A 20,337-nucleotide genomic window follows, 5' to 3' on the forward strand; every position below is an offset into this window, starting at 1 on the left:
ACTTTAAACTCTAAATAGAATTCTAATTTAATGTTAATTAATAATATTTTAATTCAAAATATTAAGTATTTAAATTGTTCTGATGAGCTATATTTGCTGAAAGACATTCTAACCAAAAAAAAACCAAACCCATTTCATCAAGTTGATTCTGACTCATAGTGATCCTATAGGACATGGTAGACCTGCCCCGTAGAGTTTTCAAAACTGTAAATCTTTAGGGAAGCAGACTACCACATCTATCTCTGTGAAATGGCTGGGGATTTCCAGCCACTGACCTTTTGGTTAGCACTCAAACACTTTAACCAATGTGCCACCAGGGCTACTTCTAAATTATCAAAAAAAAAAAAAAAAGAAAAGGATTAAAAGGATATTTAAGATTATAAGCATATTGTGTTTATTTACCATATTCACAGTCTTTGAAATTGAAAACATCATCTTATATTTAATAAATTTCAGTTAAGCCAAATATAGTGTTTACTTAATCAGAGTAGCTTATGTTCCAACCATTCTGAGAAAATGAATTTTAATATTTTATACATTTTAAACAGTGAAATTCTATATTTAAAAATATATATGACTATGAATGCGTATATATGTGTGTATATGCATATATATTTATACGTGTATGCATTATATATGCATTTTTTTTTAAATTTCCTAAGGCTCCATTGTTATTGAAGATGAGAGAAACAGAGCCAAAAAAGAAAGCCCATCTTTTCATAATGTTATCATCTATAGTGAAATGGAACTGACAGGCTATAAAGGTCTTTAATTCTCTTCCTAAACAGGCTCTGCTTCTTTGACAATATTCATTATATGCCTAGAGTTTGGACAGTACTTCTCTTTAGTTGCTAGTGTGCATGCCCACCTTTTTGTTTATGTGTTTGTTTGTTTTGGCGTTCCCTTTTTCTGGTCTGTTAGTTTGTCCATAACCCTTTTCTGCCTCTAGAATTACTGTGATTCCCACAGAATTTCATGACAACAAAAACATTTGGATTTCTGTGGGATTTCTTGTAGCGATCCTTGTTTTATATGTAATACATGGATTATATATACACACACATACAAAAATATACATAACTTTCTTTTTAATTCTAACACTGCTTGGTTGCCAAAATACATGAGATTTTTCTGTGGAAACAGTTGAACTTATTCTTGAGGAATCTTGAACAGCATTATTTTTCCCTTCAGAATTTCCTTTTGTGAATAGTAGTGGTCACGGAAAAATATTTTCCTTTTTAAATAAGTTTTAGAAATTATCAATCCTCCTCCCCTAAATATCTCTTTTAAAAGGTTTTCTCTTTTCTCATGTCGGTGTATAGCTAACAGCCATCAGGAGGAGTGAAGACACGGTTTCTAACAGTTTTGGTAACTAAGACTCTTGTTCTGGGGATGCAAGTGCTCTCAGGTGACCGTTTACACTGCCATGACCTGCTAATGTTTCTGCACACGGGATGCCTTGCAGATGAAGGAGGTCTCACTTTCTGTGGCTATCAGACAAGTTGTATCATTCTTGTCCATTCTGTCTCTCCTCCACAAGTGTCCTGACACATATGTCCTAGTACCAGTCTCTCCCAGAGGAAACTCCCTGGAATCCAGCAGGAGATCACACCCTGCAATTTTGTCAATCTGGGGGCATATTAATTTCCAGAAGCCCTGAATGGGGGGCAGTTCCCACCATATGTGCCTAGGTGTACCCTTTTCACTTCATCCTCTTCAGTGATTGTCAGGACTGTTATCAAATATTTGCCCAACATTATCAGACGTTAGGAACCACTGGCACTGTAGGGAGAGCACTGGATCTAAGAGGAATTTTGTTCCACAATCAGCAATATTCAGAATGACTTTTGCCCTCAATTTTGCTACCATATTCAGTTTAGAAGAGATATGCCACTTTTGTTGAGAGATGATTTTGGAGAGGGCCTTGATTAATACATTTCATTTTAGGTATAGCTATAGATGACGTTGAATTAATTTCTTCTCATATTTTCTGGAATAGCAAATCAAAAGAAAAAAGGACAAATTTGAAAGTATTAGTAGTTTATCAGATATTTTGGGGAGGTCATCTTTTAGCAAGTAATTGCAGACTTCATTTTTCAAGGTTAGTAAAAATCAGACACAGCAATGCTAGTTGGTATTTAGACATTACTTTGAATCCATTAATGTAAGATCTATTTAAAACAGGTTAATCTTTTGCATAAATTAAAAATAATTTTTTCAAGAATAAGCAAAATCTGTATTTTTTTAAATTGAAATTTCATAATCATTAACATTTTACATCCACACTTGCATGTAATTCTTAGGTTTTAAAAGTAACAATAATACTGAGGAAAAATAAAAGAAAAATAGCCCTATCAATTTGTTGCAATGCTGTTCTCCTTTAATCATCACAATCACTGTAAGAATGTTAACTCTTTAAATTCTAAATGATTTCTAGAAGATACTTATGGTGAGCATACCAATCACATATGTTTATAATGGTATCTACACAGGACACATATTCTGGCAATATTGTTGTTGCTGTTAGTTGCCATGTAGTCAGTTCTGACTCATGGCGACTTTATGTATAACAGAATAAAACATTATCTGGTCCTATACCATCTTCATGAACATTGGTATGTTTGTGTCCATTGTTGTGGCTACTGTGGCAATCCATCTCATTGAGGGTTTCCTTCATTTTCCTTGACCATCCGTTTTACCAAAGGTTGTGTCCTTTTCTAGAAATTGGTCTTTCCTTGCTTTGGTGTCCAAAGTAAGCAAGCCAAAGTCTTTTCATCCTGGCTTCTAAGGAGCATTTTGGTTGTATTTCTTCTAAGACTGATTTTTTTCTTTCTTCTGGTAATCCATGGTATATTCAATATCCTTTGCCAATAACACAATTTGAATGCATCAAGTCTTCCTCTGTTTTCCTTTTTTATTGTCCAGCTTTGTATTGTTTTTGTTTTTTTTTTAGTTTCACACTCTATTATCAGTTGATTCTCTTGATTATAAAGTCAGTGTTTTCTATTGTGTAAACCAAAAAGCAAAACCCACTGCCATCCAGTCTATACTGACTCATGGAGACCTTGAAGGACAGAGTAGAACTGCCCCATATGGTTTCCAAGGTTTTTAATACTTACAGAAGCAGACTACCATGTCTTTCTCCCATGGAGTAGCTGACAGGCTCGGTTAGCAGCCAAGCACTTTAACCACTGTGCCACCAGGGCTCACTTTCTATGGTATAAAGAAGGCACTATTCATTCAACATATATTTGCTGAGCATCTACTCTACCTCTACTCTTTGCAAAAAGTTGAATGGCACTTGGGATCCTGCTAGGAATAAGTCAGTTATTGTCCTCACCATCACCGTGCAGACATCTGGTGGGGGACACACACAAGCGAGTAATCAGGAAATCAAATATTATATTATAAAGTGTCATGGTGGAAATACAGGTTGCTATGGAAGCATATCAAGGAGAAAGAAATAGAACCAAACCTGGATATCCAGGGACTGTGAAGACTTCATGGAATAAATATTCAAGTTGAGACCTGAAGGAAGAGTAGAAATGAGCAAAGTGCAAAGATAAAGGGCCAAGGAAGAGTACAGCGGTGAGAGTGGGGCAACTTTACAGAAATGAGCTAGAGATGAGGCTGGAGAATTAAGAAATGAAGACTCTAGGAACCACATTAAAGAGTTTGGATTTCATCTTGAGGATAAAAGGAGCAAATGAAATAAAGGTATGCCTTGATAAGTATTAAGAAACATCACTCAGCCTGCAGTGAAGGGATGAGATCAGAGGGAGAAATGAAAGGAAATGAGGCCAAAGGTGGCTGCAGTAAGCTAGGTCAGAGACAACAGCACCCAAACTAGGGGTGTCAGAAGATATGGATACAATTTGTTTGGCTGTATAAGGTGCAGGGGAAAAAGCCATCTCATATGACACACAAGTTTCTGTTTGAACATCTGGGTGTTTGAGAGAAGAAGAAAGTTTAGAAAGAGATTTATCCATTCACCTCATGTTTATTTCCAAAAAAAACAAACCCGCTGCAGTCAAGTCAATTCCAATGCATGGCAATCTCATGTGTTACAGAATAGAACTGCTCCATAGGATTTTCTTGGCTATAATCTTTATGGAGAAGGAGCCTGGTGATGCAATGGTTAAGTGCTCAGCTACTAACAAAAAGGTCGGCATTTTGAACACACCAGTGGCTCTGAAGGTGAAAACACCTGGAAAGCTGCTCCGATAAAGATTACACCCTAGGAAACCCTATGGGGCTGTTGTTCTGTTCTGTCATATAGGTTTGCTGTAAGTTGGAATCTACTCAATGGCACACAACTGCACTCTTTATAGAAGCAGATCACCAGGGCTTTCTTCCATGATGCCTCCGGGAAGGTTCAAATCATCAACCTTTTAGTTAGAAGTTCAGCACAAAAGGCCCCACATAGGGACTTTCCATATTAATTTGCTGTTGTTAGGTGCCATCCAGTCGGTTCTGACTCATAGCAACCCTATGTACAATGGAACAAAACACTGCCCGGTCCTCAGCCATCCTCATAATTGTTGCTATGCATGAACCCAATGTTGCAGCCACTGTGTCAATCTATCTCACTGAGTGTCTTCCTTTTTTTCACTGATCCTATACTTTATCAAGCATGATGTCCTTTTCAAGGGACTGGTCCATCCTGAAAATATGTCCAAAGTATGTGAGGCCGGGTTTTGCCATCATTGTTTCAAAGGAGCATTCTGGCTGTACTTCTTTCAAGACAGATTTATTCATTCTTCTGGCAGTCCATGGTATATTCAATACTCTTTGCCAACGACATAATTCAAAAGTGTCAATTCTTCCTCAGTCTTCCTTATTCATTGTCCAGCTTTCGCATGGTGATCGAAAACACCATGGCTTGGGGCAGGCACACCTTAGTCCTTGAGATGATATCTTTGCTTTTCAACACTTTAAAGAGGTCTTTTGCAGCAGATTTGCCCAATGCAATGCATCATTTGATTTCTTGACTGCTGCTTCCATGAGCATTAATTGTGGATCCAAGTAAAATGAAATCCTTGATAACTTCAGTCTTTTCTCTGTTTATCATGACGTTGCTTATTGGTCCAGTAATGAGGATTTTTGCTTTCTTTATATTGAAGTGTAATCCATAGTGAAGGCTGTGGTCTTTGATCTTCATCAGTAAGTGCTTCAAGTCCTCTTCACTTTCAGCAAGCAAGGTTATGTCATCTGCATAACACAGGTCGTTAATGAGTCCTCCACCAAGTCTGATGCGGCTTTCTTCTTCAGATAGTCCAGCTTCTTGGATAATTTGCTCAGCATACAGAATGAATAAGTATGGTGATAGGATACACATCTTTCCTGACTTAAGCCACCCAGTATCCTCTTGTTCTGTTCAAATGACTGCCTCTGGGTCTATATACAGGTTTCACATGATACAATTAAGTGTCCTGGAATTCCCAATCTTCAAAATGTTACCCATAATTTGTTATGAGCCACACAGCTGAATGCCTTTGCATAGTCAAACACAGGTAAACATCTTTCTGGTGTTCTCTTCTTTCAGCCAGGATCCATCTGACATCAGCAATGATATCCCTCATTCCATATCCTCTTCTGAATCCAGCTTGAATTTCTGGCAGTTCTTTGTCAATGTTCTGCTGCAACTGCTTTTGAATGATTTTCAGCAAAACTGAATGATATTAATTTTTGCATTCTGTTGGATCACCTTTCTTTGGAATGGGCACAAATATGAATCTCTTCCAGTCGGTTGGCCAGGTAGCTGTCTTCCAAACTTCTTGTAAGACAAGTGAGCACTTCCACCACCGCATCCGTTTGTAGAAACATGTCAGTTGGTATTCTGTCAATTCCTGGAGCCTTGTTTTTTGCCAGTGTCTTCAGTGCAGCTTGGACTTCTGCCTTCAGTACCATTGGTTCTTGATTATATGCTACCTCCTGAAATGGTTGAACATTAATCTGTTCTTTCTGGTACAGTGACTCTTCTGATGCTTCTTGCATCATTCAATATTTTGCCCATAGAATCCTTCAGTATTGCAACTTGAGGCTTGAATTTCTTCTTCCGTTCTTTCAGCTTGAGACAGGCTAAGTGTGTTCTTCCCTTTTAGTTTTCTAACTCCAGGTCTTTGCACATGTCTTTATAATACTTTATTTTCTTAAGCCACCCTTTGAAATCTTCTGTTCAGTTCTTTTATTTCATCATTTCTTCCATTTGCTTTAGCTATACAACGTTCAGAACAAGTTTCAGAGTCTCTTCTGACATCCATTTTGGTCTTTTCTTTCTTTCCTGTCTTTTTAGTAATCTCTTGCTTTCTTCATGTGTGATGTCCTTGATGTCATTCCACACTTGTCTGGTCTTCCGTTATTAATGTTCAATGCACAAATCCATTCTTGAGATGGTCTCTAAATTCAGGTGGGATATACTCAAGCTTGTACTTTGGTTCTAGTGGACTTGTTCTAATTTTCTTCAGCTTCAGCTTGAACTTGTATATGAGCAATTGATTGATAGTCTGTTCGAAGTTACTCCTGGCCTTGTTTGACTGCTGATATTGAACATTTTCATCATCTCTTTCCACAGATGTAGTTGATTTGATTCCTGTATTCCTTCTGGTGAGGTCCACGTGTATAGTCACTGTTTATGTTATTGAAAAAAGATACTTGCAATGAAGAAGTCATTTGTCTTATAAAATTTTTTATGTGATCTCCGGCATCGTTTCTATCATCAAGGCCATATTTTCCAACTACCAATCCTTCTTCTTTGTTTTCAACTTTCACATTCCAAACACCAGTAATTATCAATGCATCTTGATTGAATGTTTGATCAATTTCAGACTGCAGAAGTTGGTAAAAATCTTCAATTTCTTCATCTTTGGCCGTAGTGGTTGGTGTGTAAATTTGAGTAATGGTCATACTAACTGGTTGCCCTTGTAGGTGTATGGATATTACCCTATCACTGACACCTTCAGGATAGATCTTGAAATCTTCTTTTTGATAATGAATACAATGCCATTCCTCTTCAGTTTCTCCTTCCCAGCATAGCAAAACATGTGAGTGTCTGATTCAAAATGGCCAATACCAGTCCATTTCAGCTCACTACTCTCTAGGATATCCATGTTCATGCATTCCATTTCATTTTTGATGATTTCCAATTTTCCTAGATTCATACTTCATACATTCCTGTTATTAATGGATATTTGCAGCTGTTTCTTCTCAACTCATTTTGAGTTGTGCGACATCAGCAAATGAAGGTCCCAAAAGCTGACTCCATCCATGTCATTAAGGTTTACTTTACTTTGAGGAGGCGTCCTTCCCCAGTCACATTTTGAGTGCCTTCCAACCTGAGGGGCTTATCTTCTGGCACTATATCAGATGATGTTCTGCTGCTTTTCATAGGGTTTTCACTGGCTAACTTTTTTTCAGAAGTAGACAATGAGGTCCTTCTTCCTAGTCTGTCTTAGTCTGGAAACTCAGCTGAAACCTGTCCACCATGGGTGACCCTGCTGGTATTTGAATACCAGTGGCATAGCTTCCAGCATCACAGCAACATGCAAGCCACCAGAGTACGACAAACTGACAGACGTGTAGGGTAGATATTTAGTGCCTACTATAGGGTCACTATGAGTTGGAATTGAGACAACGGCAACGGGTTTGGGTTTTTTAATGTGATGGCAATGAGTTTGGTTTTGGTTAGGTTTATTTGACAAATTGGAGTCCCTGTGTTTTGAAAATGGTTAAACATTGGACTACCAAATGAAACATCGGCAGTTCAAACCCACCCAAAAATGTCTCAAAAGAAAGGCCTGGCAGTCTACTTCCTAAAGGTCACAGCCATTGAAAATCATATGGAGTACAGTTCTACCCTGAAGCACATGGGGTTGCTATGAGTTGGAATCAATTCAGCAGCAACTGGTTATATGCCAGTTACTACTGGACTAAACCAAAAACAAACAAACAAAACAAACTCTTTGTCGTCCAATCTATTCCAACTCATAGCAATCCTATAGGACAGAGTGGAACTGGCCCATAGGGTTTCTAAGACTGTAATCTTTACAGAAACAACAGCCACATCTGTAGAGTGGCTGGTGTGTTAGAACTGGCTGACCTTTTGGTTAACAGTGCAGCACTCAACAACTGAGGGACCAGGGTTCCTTACTACCAGACTAAGTACTGGAAATACAGCCTTTAAAAAAAAAAAAAGACAAAAGGTTCTGCCTCAAGGAGTTACACTGTATGAGATACTGTTGAGTGTTAATGAGAAAAATAAAGCAGGAAGAAGATGACGAGTGTGAATGGTGGTGGACATTACAATTTTAGATAGTGTGGCCAAGAAAAGCTTCCTGAGACTGTGAAAATTGAATAAAAGAGATAAAAATGTGACCTCTGTGAATATCTAGGGCAACAGCACTTCAGAAAGGAACAGTAAGTGATAAGACTTGGACAAATACATCTTAATTGTTATTGTTGTTAGGTGCTGTTGTTTCCGATTCATAGTGACCCCATGGACCACAGAGCAAGATACTGCTTGGTCCTGTACCATCCTCACAATTCTTGCTATGTTTGAGCCCATTGTTGCAGTCACTGTGTCAATCCATCTCATTGGCTGTTTTCCTCTTTTTCGCTGATCCACCACTTTACCAAGCATGATGTCCTTCTCCAGGGACTGGTCCCTCCTGATAACATGTCCAAAGTGTGAGAGACGAAGTCTCGCAATTCTCTCTTCTAAGCAGCATTCTGGCCGTACTTCTTTCAAGATGGACCTGTTCATTCTTCTGGCAGTCCATGGTATATTCAATATTCCTCACCAACACCAAAATTCAAAGGCATCAATTCTTCAGGCTTCCTTATTCATTGTCCAGCTTTCACATGCATTTGAGGAGATTGAAAATACCATGGCTTGGGTCAAGTGCACCTTAGTCCTAGAAGTGACACCTTTGCTTTTTAACACTTTAAAGAGATCTTTTGCAGCAGATTTGCCCATTGCAATGCATCATTTGATTTCTTGACTGCTGCTTCTGTACGTGTTGATTGTGGATACAAGTAAAATGAAATCCATCTTAATTATAGTAGTCAAATTTATCAATGTTTTTCTTAAAATGTGTGTCGTATTTAAGAACCATTTCCAACACCAAAGTTAACAAGATACTTTCTTATATCATCTTCTGAATGCTTTATTGTTTTGTCTTAAACATTAGGTCTATAAATTACCTGGAACTGGTTGTGTGTGTGTGTGTGTGTGTGTGTGTGTGTATGTTGTAAGGCTGGAATTTTTATCTTCGTAAATGTATACTAATTTTTCTAGCTCCATTTTTTGAAATATAAGTCTTTCTCTACTGTTCTGTAATCCCATATTTGTCTTACAACAATTGTCTAAATATGTGTGTTTGTTTCTGGGCTTTCTATTCTATTTTATTTATCTATTTATCTATCCTTGGGCCTATCCCAGTCTGTCTTTATTAATGTGATTTTAATAGGTCTTGATATTCTTTAGAACAGATCCTCCCACCATGTTCTTTTTCAAGAATGACCTGGCTACTAATCTTCGTCCTTTGCACTTTCCTATTGTAGAATCAGATTGCCAGGCAAACAACTGAGTTGGAGAAAATATGACATGATTTTACTATATTTATGAAAGTGGACTCATTTCCAGGGTGTATTATAATAAAAGAAAAACTCCAACAAATCAAGTTTTAAGACATAGACATCTCAGTAGAAAAATGGTCAAAATATTTGCAGTCCCTTCTGAAAAGAGTAAGTACAAGTGACCAATAAATATTCAAAAAGATTGTCAATGTCATTAGCAATGAAGGAAATACTAATTGAAATGAAAATGAGATTCAATTGCGAACATACCAGAATGGCTAAAATTTAAAAGCCTGATGATACCTAGTGCTGACAGGATTTGGATAAAAGGGAAGTTTTATACATGGGTGGGCACAGAAATGAGTAAAGCCATTATAAGAAATATTTCAGCATTCTCTCTAGAGTTAAAGATGATAATTAACAGCAATTTCACTCCAATTATATGCTCTTGAGAAAGTACATCAAAGATTCTTAACCAGGGTGATTTTTGTCCCCAGGAGACATTTGGCAATATCTAGAGAGCTTTTTGGTTGTCACAACTGGGGGGGAGTGCTATTGGCACCTAGTGGGTTGTAGTCAGGGATGCTGCTCAACATCCTACAATGCACAGTACAACCGAGATTGAGAAATAGCACCAAAGGTGAGAAATTCCAATGCAAGTTAAAAGATATGTGCAAGATTACTCATAAAAACTTCATCTATATTAGCCAAAAACTGAAGGAAAAACTCCCAAATATCTGTTATAAGAATAATAGGTTAATTGTGGTATATTCATACGATAGCATAATAGACACGAACAAAAAATCAATAAACGATAGCTGTACGAAACAACCATGAGCGAAAGTTAAAAACACAATATTGAACAAGTTCAAAGGCAGGAAAAACTACACTACCGTGTTTAGGTGGAAGTGATTACTATAAAAGGTAAATAGTGATTACTTTTAGGAGAGGAGGGGTTGTTCGTAAAGTAGCAGTTGGGAAAAGTGATTCTTTCTGGTGTGCTGATAATGTTCTATTTCTTAAATGAGATGGTGGTAAATAAGTATTTCTTATAATAATTAAACTGTACATTTATAATTCATATACTCTGTATGTAATTATATTCCACAACTATAAAGGCTTTTGTAATTAAAATTTTTATTTTGAGATAATTGTAGAATCGCAGTTTTATTGACACATTGTAGGTACTCAGTAAATATTTTTTGAATGAATGAATACACATGTATAGAGCTCAGGAGAAACACTGAAATAGAATCATAGATTTTGAAGTTACTGTTATTGTTAGGTGCTTCTGAGCCTGTTCCGACTCATAGAGAGCCTACGCAAAACAGAATGGAACACTGCCGGGTCCTGTGCCACTCTCACAGTTGTTGTTATGCTTGAGCCCATTGTTGCAGTCACTGTGTAAATCTATCTCGTTGAGTGTCTTCCTCTTTTTCACTGACCCTCTACTTTACCAAGCATGATGTCCTTCTCCAGGGACTGATCCCTCCTGATAACGTATCCAAAGTATATGAGATGAAGTCTTGCCATCCTTGCTTCTAAGGAGCATTCTGGTTATACGTGTTTCAAGACAGATTTGTTTGTACTCTTGGTAGTCCATGGTATATTCAATGTTCTTCACCAACATCATAATGTAAAGGCATCAATTCTTCTTCAGGCTTCCTTATTCATTGTCCAGCTTTTGCATGCATATGAGGAGATTGAAAATAGCATGGCTTGGGTCAGGCACACCTTAGTCTTCAAGGTGACACCTCTGCTTTTAAACACTTTAAAGAGGTCTCTTGCAGCAGATTTGCCCAATGTGGAGCATCATTTGATTTCTTGTCTGCTGCTTCTGTGGGTGTTGATTGTGGATCCAAGTAAAATAAAGTCCTCGACAACTTCAGTCTTTTCTCCATTTGCTTATTGGTGTTGATAAGCATCAATGTTGCTTATTGGTCTAGTTGTGAAGATTTTTGTTTTATTTATGTTGAGGTGTAATCCATACTGAAGGCCCTAGTGTTTGATCTTCATCAATTAGTGCTTCAAGTCCTCTTCACAGTCAGCAAGCAAAGTTGTGTCATTTGCATGATAATGCAGGTTGTTAATGAGTCTTCCTCCAATCTTGATGCCCCGTTCTTCTTCATATAGTCCAGTTTCTCTAATTATTTGCTCAACATACAGATTGAATAAGTATAGTGAAAGGATACAACCCTGACGCCCACTTTTCCTGACTTTAAACCACGTAGTATCCCCTTGTTCTGTTGGAACGACTGCCTCTGTTTCTATGTACGGGTTTCTCATGAGTAAGAATTGAAGTTTGGGAAATATACAAAAGTGTGCAGATGAGAGTAAAGGGGGATTTGCCTGTTCACCAAGGACCAGCAAAATTTAAAAGCCAAGCAGAGGAAGAAGCCAAAAAATACAGGAAGATAGAGATGCCACAAAATAAACTTAGAAGCCAGGGTATACAGGGGGAAAAAATAAAATAAGCAAACAGGAACAAAAAACATTGATGTGGTATCATGGCAGCCAAGAGGAATGCTATAAGAAGATCTTCAGAGATCATGGCAAAAAAATAATTGGTAAAAATAAATAAATAAATATTCCTTAGTAGCAAGAATTGCTCCCAGGAGCAACTCCCAATTAATGAAGGATGGAATTTGTTTTGTAAATAAGCCAGCTTCCCTGTTCCTTAGTAGGACAACTCTGAAGTTATGTTTAACATCATCTCTTAAAGGTCCCCAGCAAGACTGAGCCCCAGTTGCCCATAGTGGTGACACCTTTTATTGGCTTTCCTTCCTTTCTCACCTCGCTTCCCCCATCCTTCCCTGTCTCACTTCCCCACTCCATTACTATGCTTCCTGGATCTACCTCCCAAATTATTACCTAGTTCTTAAATCTTGCCTCAGGGTCTGCTTCTGGGTAAACCCAATCTAAGACCTGTGGAATCACTTTCAAAAATATACACTATGTTTTTGGCATCTTTTTCTTTTCTATTTTTAAGCACAGAAAGGAAAACATGTATCTAATGATATCAGACAGTTTTGAATAGTTACTATATTCCTAGCACTGTGTTAAACATGTTACATGGACTAATTTATTGAAACCTCACAAAAAATACTAAATGCTGTACTGTGTTTATGAACAGATAAATCCCTCATCAGTTTAGTCAATTAATATTTGTTGAATGCCTACCACACAGCATTCCCTCTACTAGAGAAAGTCACACTACTGAATAATGATGATAGCAGAGTGATCATGACAAACACATGCCCTGCTCATGTGGAGTTACAGAATACTGAGAGACATACACATTAATCAAACAAAGAAAAAATTAAAATAGTTATTTAATTGCATTTTCAAGATGTTCTAAAGTATTGTCAAGCATGTTTTTCTTTCTGGACGTTTTAAGGCTCAAATGGGATAATTATGATAATATTTCATATGTGTATCATTCTATAACATTTGCAAAATATGTTGGCATATATTACCCTCATCATCACTCCTTATATAACTTGAGCACTTAATGATACATCTTGGGTTCAGTTTGCATCCTGCCACATTAAAAAACAGGTCTTTTGTCCTGCAGATCCACTGGTGGGTTGAACCACAGACCTTTTGGTTAGCAGCCGAACGCTTAACCATTGCACTAGACTGAACTGTCAAATCTAGAATTATAAAAAAAAAAAGAATTTAGGACCTTGCAAAATCGCAGAGATATTTAGGATATATAAACTAGATTAAGAAATCAAACAACTTAAGATCCTTACTAAACCTGAAAATTGAAAAACATTAACATCTTCCTTGGCACATCACGGTTTTCAAATCTATATGACATCGCTTGGCTCCATTTTTAGTCAGCATAATTTTGGCTTCTATTCTTATGTGGATAACAGCCAAATTCATCTGTCTTCTACGTCCAATCTTAGCATCTTTGTTTAGTTCCTCAACTGAAAGTCTGTTTTAAATAGCCTGAAACATAACTGTAAAGAAAGAGATTTTCCTGCGCAATTTGAGGTATCTTTGTCAAATCATATAGTTATCAACTGAAGCTTTGTTTTCAGTTCAGTGGATTGAAGGGTGTAGCTTTCTTTCTGTAACTTGCTTAGAGATTTCCATGCTTCTTTCACCAGAAATTGCTTTGATTAATACAATCTTTGTTCTGCTTTGATTTCTTTTACTATCCACTGCTCTCTTTGAGAAGTGAAAAATTCAGATGCTAGATTTCTCAGAAGGGATAAGTTTGAGGACAATGTATGCGTTCCTATCTTCAGTGTCACACATTGCTTTTAAAACGTGGATTTTTACATGTGTTTATAAAAACCTGCGAGATTATTGTGCAAGTCTTGGGCTTGTTTGCCATCAGATCCATTCCTTATCCTTCAGATGCTTGAAGGCTGGTTTCATAGGCTCCAAGTCAGCTGACTTCTGGCTGGGTCCAATCAATGAGAGGTGAAGATGAAACATGGAGCAAGAGGAGTCAGCAACTAGAATATCCTTTCCTTAAGCAGATTCACTGATAGTATCTTGTCTCTTCTGTGATTCCAGCTGCCATCATACAGTTCAATTGTCCAAGGGTGACCCCAGTTCCTGAGCTCCATTCTTACCATTTCCTCCCTTTGATTCTCCAGCCTAAAGATTGTGGTTATTTCCTTATTGTGTTAATCTGTAGATTACCATATTGTTATTAAGTTGGCTTGTCAGATATTCCATCACCTGTGCAATTAATTCCCTGCACTTAATTCCCTTATTTTTAAATTCGTAAAGTGAGTTATGTTCTGCTGGATAGACCTCAAGTGAACAAGTATCAAATCTTAGCTAAATATAAATAAGGGACATTTTAAGTTTAACAAATTTATCCATCGAAATTATGTAAGAAGTTTATGAAGGCTATTATATTGCCTGAGTGAATGCTAATCATATATTTACAATAAAAGTCACTGACTGGAATAATCCTATAAAAAGTTCTGAAAGAATTCAGAAAGAGATTGATTGGACTGGATACTTAGAACTGTTAATTCTTAACTACTTGAGACATTTAAAGTGCATTAGGTTAAAATGAAACACAAACATTTGAATCTTCTATAAGATATTCTTATATAGTACATAAAAACTTATTGAACATTTCTAATTTATTAAGTTGGTTTTTGTGTCCAAGAATTTCTCACTGAATTTCATCATCCTAAAAAGGAAATCTCAATTAACCTAATCCAAAGCATAAACTATGACCATGAATTATAATCCAATCATAATTGGATCTGAAAAGTGATATATAAAGACCAAAAAGGCATGCAAAAGCTAAAAATGCATATAAAAAGAAAAAAAAAACCCAAATCCATTACAGCTGAGTCAATTCCGACTCATAGTGACCCTATAGGACAGAGTAGAACTGCCTCATTGGGTTTCCAAGGAGCAACTTGTGGATTCAAACTGCCAACCTTTTGGTTAGCAGCCAAGCTCTTAACCACTGTGCCACCAGGGCTCCAGTGACCCTATAGGACAGAGTAAAACTGCCCCGTAGGGTTTGCAAAGAGTGGCTGGTGGATTCAAACTGCTGACCTTTTGACCTTTTGGTTAGCAGCCAAATTCTTTCCCACTGCACCACCAGGACCCCAAAAATGCATATATCTAATAAAAAACCAAAACCAAACCCATTACCATCAAGATTTCAACTCATAGCAACCCTAGAGGACAGAGTACAACTGTCCCATAGGGTTTCCAAGGAGCGGCTGGTGGATTCGAACTGCCTACCTATTGGTTAGCAGCCTGAGCTCTTAACAACCGCACCACCAGGGCTCCAACATACCTAATCAAATCAAATCATTATTTATAAAAATAACAGGATCAAGTTCCAGCAATCGAATGTTTTCCCTTTACAACAATTTGTTATTTTCTTAATTTGGTTCCAGATACTATTATTGTATTACAAAGATCATTGCTTTTTGGTGTACCACAAGTAAATATAGTACTCTTAAGTGTTACCAAGATTTATTTTAAAATAATTTAGTACCCTCCTGTGATCTGCAAAGTAAAGTCTTTGTTTCTGCTTTGCATCTGTGTCTTATCCATGGAATCAGAGATCAATAGGAATACCTTTTTGTCAGTCCTTAATATATGATTCTTAGGAGTCCCTGAGTGGCACAAATAGTCAAGTGTTGCACTACCAGCCATAAGGTTGGCAGTTCAAATCCACCCGGAGTGGTCTTGGAAGACAGGCCTAACGATCTGCTTCTGAAAACCTATGGAGCAGATCTATTCTGCATACATGGAGTAGCCATGAGTCAGCACCAACTCAATGACAGCCAACAACAACTTATGTGATTCTTACATGTAATGTATGTACAGTTGCATTCAGAAAGACATTTCATGAGGAATACCTGTTTTTTCTTTCGTGCTGAAAAGATAACATGTATGCACACCAACCTAACATATGTAAATCCAAAGCAAAAGTAGAAGATCGGCCCAGTTCCCTGTATGACGCCCTCCTGGAGACGCTCAACATGTTCACTGCGTTCTGGGTGGAGAAGGCAAGGGGAAAAGGCACAGGGAGAGTGACCTACGTATTGATATACACACATAACAACCAAACCAATTGCTGTTGAGTTGATTCCAATTCTTAACAACATAGACCTGAACAAAATATGTTGCTGTGATTTTCTTGGTTCTCATATCTATTTGAAGCTTGGCAAACAATATGAAAATGATTTAAAGTACTTTAGTTCCCAGGTGATCATCTTTATGTGAACTGGTTCATCTAAGATAGGGTCTGGGATGATATCTTGTGTCAGAAAGGTTTCCTACGTTGTCACTGAACTCCACTCATAACTGAAGAATTGCAGTAACTGACAAAGCTAATTGCAGAAGGCATCCTGGTCACTCACTCTTCTACAAACCATAAGATGGATAAAATAAAAAGGAAAACTACTTTTTGACGTGGATTCATATAATCATATTTCTGTCAAACTGACATATTGTCAACAGTAATATGACTGTTTTTCCAAATGATAAGTAAACCGAAAACATTCAAAAACAAATATTTCTTTAAAAACATTTATTTTTATGCTAGTAAAAGGTGCCTGGCTGGTGGTCTCTCTTCTGCTTGAAGAATGAAGTGCAAGCACTAGGGTGTTTTCAGTCCATGATGCCCCTTTCCCATCTTCAAACTTCTCCATCTCTGTGTCATCTAGATCTTACGGCAGTACCCCTACTCAGATTTGAATTAAACTTATGCTTCTCAAACTCTAATGTGCATACAAATCATATCAGGTTTGTATGAAAATGCCTGATTTTCAAAATCAGTAGGTCTGGAGCATGGCTTGAGATTCTGCATGTCGAGCAAGTTCCCAGGTGATGCCTGTGTGTTGGTCTGTAGACCACATTTTGAATGTTAAGGAATTAAAATTCGTGTCTTTCGCTCCTTTAAAATATATGCTTCTTGAAAACAAGAACTGCACCCGTCTTTGGGTACACAGTAACACATAGTAAATATACTTTCATGAAGTATTTATTACATATATGTTCTAACCATTGCCTGTCCCCTGGGGGGATACACTGTAAGTTTTCTGTAAATTCAGATTGAGAATTCTAAAAACAAAATATATTCATATATAAGATACATAAAACATATATATATGCGTGTGTGTGTGTGTGTGTACATGTATATATACATACAGTGGTTAAGAGCTTGGCTGCTAACCAAAAGGTCAGCAGTTCAAATCCACAGCCGCTCCTTGGAAACTCTATGGGGTGGTTCTACTCTGTCCTATAGGGCCTCTATAGGTCGCTATGAGTTGGAATCGACTCGCAGGCAAAGGGTTTGTTTTTTCCTGATATATACAGTCCTGGATTTAAAGAAACTGTATTGGAATTCCCATGGAGAAATTGTAGCTGACTGTTTTATCCATAAACACCAGCATTGTGAAAGTATACTGCAATGAAAAGTAAATAAGAAATGTGGAAAATCTTGTCTTAGAGAGAGATGAGGTAAAATATTAGTAGTGAAGCATTCGTTGTTGTTAGATATAAAAGCCATTGGTTTTTTTTTTTTTAAGAATATAGAATGGATTTCTATAAAATATAAAGCGAATTGTAAAATTAATAAATCTAGCTCAAATAATCTAATATTTTCCTAGCTTTGAATTTAGAATAGCAAAATAGAATTAACTCTACTGTAAACATTAGGGAAATCAAAATCTTGTGATCAGAACTTTTTTGTATGGGGGTGAGGGCAGTTAGGCTGCTCAAACTGATAGAGCTTTCTTTTTCTCATTTAATAAACACCTGAATTCTTTTGACTTTACGTGCAGAAGACAACCTCTGTATTAATGTTTTATGTGAAAGGTGGTTCGAGAATGTCCTGCAAATTAAGGGATAACATAGGGAACGTGATGAGAACACACAGTTTCTCAATATTTTCCTTTTCTGCTTCGCTTTCCCCAGGTAGAACTATAATAAATCCCAGTACTAACAGAAACTGAAATGATCACCAAGAATTCTAAGAGCCACACACCCCTGTTTCCCTTTAGTATTTGTGGTCTCTCTCTCCCTCTCTCTCTCCCTCCCTCTTCTCTTTCTGTCTCAGAAAAAAGAAAGGGACAAAATTGAGACTACAGGATATAAGGCTCTGGTCAAAAAGGAGGTGAAAGAAAGATAGCAAAGATTCAGAGACTGACAACTGCTGTTTTACTTAATCAGTTAGTATCCATGTGCCTATAAGTATGAAGTTGAATTGTTTCTATTGGAGAGTTGTTTTCTAAAATATTAAGATTTTTGGATGTTGATGGCTGAACTATGACAGCTCATATGTACCGTTGAATACTCTGACAGCATGAAAAAATTCACTGGCTCCTGGATGTTTTATCTTAATGTACCTACAAGTGCCACATTATATTACAGTTGCTTCATCCTTAAAAGGTTTTTCATTGTTATACAGGATAGTTCTGTCTGGTTTCACCTTGTGAGTTCTTCATTGGGGCTTTCTCCACCATCATTGAAATAATTTATTTTCAGAATAAGTTCCAATCACTGCATGTGGCAGCATTTTCATCCATGTATTTAAGCAGTGATAAATTGCTTTCTATCAGTTGTATTTGTAGAATGGAGTTCTTTACAGAAAATAAAAACAAAATGTAGCTGTGCTATTATCAAATCATGTTTTAAAAATTAGAAACATAAAATATATTCTAAATATTAGAAGTAATATTTATAATCATAAACATCATAAGAACCACTATCCACTATGCATAACATAATCCTATCAACATATTTATTACTAAATATTTAATGATGATAAAAATGATGAGTGTCCATATGTCCATTAATATCACTCAGTAAATGTCTCAATTTAATCTCCCCCAATTCAAACTTTCTAGTAAAGTGATGAATTTCTGGGATATATTAGATAATAAGGCCAAATGGAGTCCCATATAGAATTATCTTGTCATCATTTTTTAGAATTTGATAACACAACTTCTACTCAGAGAATGTAGCAATTAAGTTCTCAGATATGATCAACAAAACCAAAGAATTCTAAGCAGGAGTGGGTTAGCTTATATCAAGATAAACTAAAAGTCTCAAACACTCTATTTGCAAGATCCCTTTAGAAAAATAGAAAGACACTTAACAGCCAGGAAATCCTATCCTATAGGATAACAAAAAAAAAAAAAAAAAAAAAAAAGGCTATTCAGATCAAAAGATACAGGTTACTGCTTTTTCCCTCCAATATGTCTAAATACTTTTTATTTCAGACACTACTTACATAGCACTATACGTTTTACATGTTCCAGAGTGCTTATGTAAAAGGTAATTATCTAACATTTCTTTGACTATTAAGGAAAAAAGAACAAACAATGCTTATAATGTGGCTACTACATAAATATCATTTCATTCACATATTTGAGGTAAATTGCTGCAGAACCAATATGATTTATAATGCAAACAATTTTATTTTTGTAGTGTTTAGGCACAGACCAATGTCACCCAATGTCTTCTTTCTGGTAGCCTAGAAGACCGTTTTTAAAAACCTTTGTAAAAAATATTTGCTGAATTATTATGAATACAGGGAATATACCAGCCATATGGAGGCCGCTTTCACGGAAAAAAAGAATTCCAAACATCTCTGGATGATTTGTTGTAAGCTGCCCTCTTTGCTGTGGCTCTTTTTGCTAAGGAACTGACTGAGAATTAATTTACCAAGATGAGAGATGAAAAGAAGGAAAAAGAGTACTGGTCAAAATTAGACAAATATGATTTTAAATACTGCCAAATTTGGATTTGGAACTATTCAAAAGAATTTATGTTCTATAAAAATTTAAGAAGGTGTTAAGTTACAATATTCCTAGCTGACTTTTGCCTCCTTTCCTGTGGCTAGTCATGTAGTCTTAACTCTCACAATAGACGTGAGAATCTGGGCCTGAATACAGCATCATTGAACGCATTCTTCCTGTAGCCAAATGCTATACATCAATACTCATTTCATAAATTTCACTGCAGCTTAATGAACATATACAGTATTATATGTTTAACCTGTTGGCAAAATAGAATGTAAGAAGAACCTAAATAGAATAACAGCTACTGGGAAAAAGAAAGAATGGAAAGATGCCTCTGACATTTAGTTCAGTTAAATGTCTCTTCTTTTATAATTAGGGTGTCCGGTGAGTATTTTCCTATAAATATATTTTATTAACTGACCGCAAGACTCATTAGATAAATGTGGTTGAAAAAATTTGAACTTGTCCTAAAACTTTCTTAATTTGTTTCCTCTCTTCTTCTATGAAC

The sequence above is a fragment of the Trichechus manatus genome, unplaced genomic scaffold, assembly GCF_000243295.1.
Source record: "Trichechus manatus latirostris isolate Lorelei unplaced genomic scaffold, TriManLat1.0 scaffold00043, whole genome shotgun sequence".
NCBI lineage: Eukaryota > Metazoa > Chordata > Mammalia > Sirenia > Trichechidae > Trichechus > Trichechus manatus.